Source organism: Chiloscyllium plagiosum, chromosome 14 (assembly GCF_004010195.1).
Source record: "Chiloscyllium plagiosum isolate BGI_BamShark_2017 chromosome 14, ASM401019v2, whole genome shotgun sequence".
Taxonomy (NCBI): domain Eukaryota; kingdom Metazoa; phylum Chordata; class Chondrichthyes; order Orectolobiformes; family Hemiscylliidae; genus Chiloscyllium; species Chiloscyllium plagiosum.
Genome location: NC_057723.1, coordinates 13,900,445 through 13,902,724, shown reverse-complemented (window position 1 = coordinate 13,902,724; position 2,280 = coordinate 13,900,445).

Sequence of the window (2,280 nt, the reverse complement as noted above, 5' to 3'; positions counted from 1 at the left end):
GAACAGGAAAACACAGAACAGCTGCAATATCTGTTGGTGGCACGGTGGCTCAATGGTTAGCACTGCTGCCTCACAGCACCAGCGTCCCAGGTTCAATTCCAGCCTCGAGCGACTATTTGTGCGGAGTTTGCACATTCTCCCTGTGTCTGTGTGGGTTTGCTTTGGTTTCCTCCCACAGGCCAGATGAATTGGCCATGCTAAATTGCCCATAGTGATAGGTACATTAGTCATAGGGGAGTGGGCTGCTCTTTGGAGGGTCGGTATGGACTTGTTGAGCTGAAGGGCCTGTTTCCACACTGTAGGGAATCTAATCTTAGTATTTTTTTAAATATCAAAACTAGCTTCTTACTCCATCAGTTAGCTTCATGTAACTTGAAGATGGAAGTAAAGAAAAAGAAGCAAGGTAGCCCTCAAAGGATGCATTGTGTGTATTTATTTTCCAATTTCAAAGGCAAGTTGGATATTTAGTGGCTGGGAACATTACGTTGGGTATTTTAATCCTTTTTTCTAGGGAACGATGATTTGCATGTCGTTCTCTCTCATTCTATTTTCACTTGGCTTTTCCAGTGAATCCAGTGCCTGTGTCCAAGCACTCACTACTCATCCTGTCAAATCTGATCAGTGGAAGATTTGTAAACGCGGGCACTTCCTGCTGAAGGATGATGTTTTATTTCACTAAATGAGAAAAATTGCATGTCTTTCTGTTCTCCATTGTGTGCACTGTTTATGCCAATTAAAGGGTTAACCCTCAACTTTCATATGTCAGCACTTTCAGAACACAGGCCTACAATAAAGATTTCATTCATTCACAAAATTCTCCTTCCCCTTCCATTATTCTCCCTGTTGTCTCTGAAATTCCTGTGGGTTTCCACCATTTCCCTGAAGAGGTGCCAGATATCATCTTACACTCAGCCAAGCAAATTTCTGAAAAGGAAAGAAAGCAGACAAATTGCTTAACGAGCAGGTGAACTGAGTCCTGGGAACAGTAGGTTTCTTTAAGAACATCGGGCCACACCATCGATATTATGCACCTGGGGCTAAAGCCTGTTCACCTCCTTAAAACACTTTGACAAAAAAATGTCCGTCTGTCTGACTGTTTTTTTTTAAACATATTTTTATTGAAAAATAGATTTTTTAATATTACAACAAATACAAAACAATACAAAGAAAGAGCACTCATAAAATGTAAAAAACCCAAACTGCCCTCTCCCCGCCCCCGACCTATCACCTTCATCCCCTCCCCCACTCACCTATTGTACTCTATGCTACTTTCTCCCCACCCCCACCCTCCTCTAGCTTATCTCTCCACGCTTCAGGCTCTCTGCCTTTATTCCTGAAGAAGGGTTTTTGCCTGAAATGTCGATTTTACTGCTCCTCAGATGCTGCCTGAACTGCTGTGCTCTTCCAGCACCACTAATCCAGACCCTCCTCTCTTTGTCGGATTTTAGGGATCAGTCAAAAGTGTAGTTTTTTTAAATAAAATCCCTAACTTGAAAAAAAACGAAAGAGATCCCTATTAGATAGCTTGTATTTCCATGCTAACTGATCAAAGGACAGTGTCTCCATCAAATAAATCGCCCATGCAAGACACACCCCTAGCTGCCCAATGTTTGAATCCTGAATCCAGCATCCCCGGTTGAAAACCTGGCATACCTACTATAGGTGTAAGAAAAGATGTTTTGCCAATATTGCCTTCCTTCTACTGATTTGCCCTCCATGCTTTAACAGTTGGGTGATGGCAATATTCCCCAACTGTCCAAAAAAACCAGCAAGCTAGCAAAGGGGCATTCTGCCTGAGAGGTTTCAATATCTAACATAGAACATAGAACAGTATAGCACAGAACAGGTCCTTCAGCCCACGATATTGTGCCGACCATTGATCCTCATGTATGCACCCTCAAATTTCTGTGACCATATGCATGTCCAGCAGTCTCTGAAATGTCCCCAATGACCTTGCTTCCACAAATGCTGCTGGCAACGCATTCCATGCTCTCACAACTGTCTGTGTAAAGAACCCGCCTCTGACATCCCCTCTATACTTTCCTCCAACCAGCTTAAAACTATGACCCTTCGTGTTAGCCATTTCTGCCCTGCGAAATAGTCTCTGGCTATCGACTATATCTATGCCTCTCATTATCTTGTATACCTCAATTAGGTCTCCTCTCCTCCTCCTTTTCTCCAATGAAAAAAGTCCAAGCTCAGTCAACCTCTCTTCATAAGATAAACCCTCAAGTCCAGGCAGCATCCTGGTAAACCTCCTCTGAACCATCTCCAAAGCAT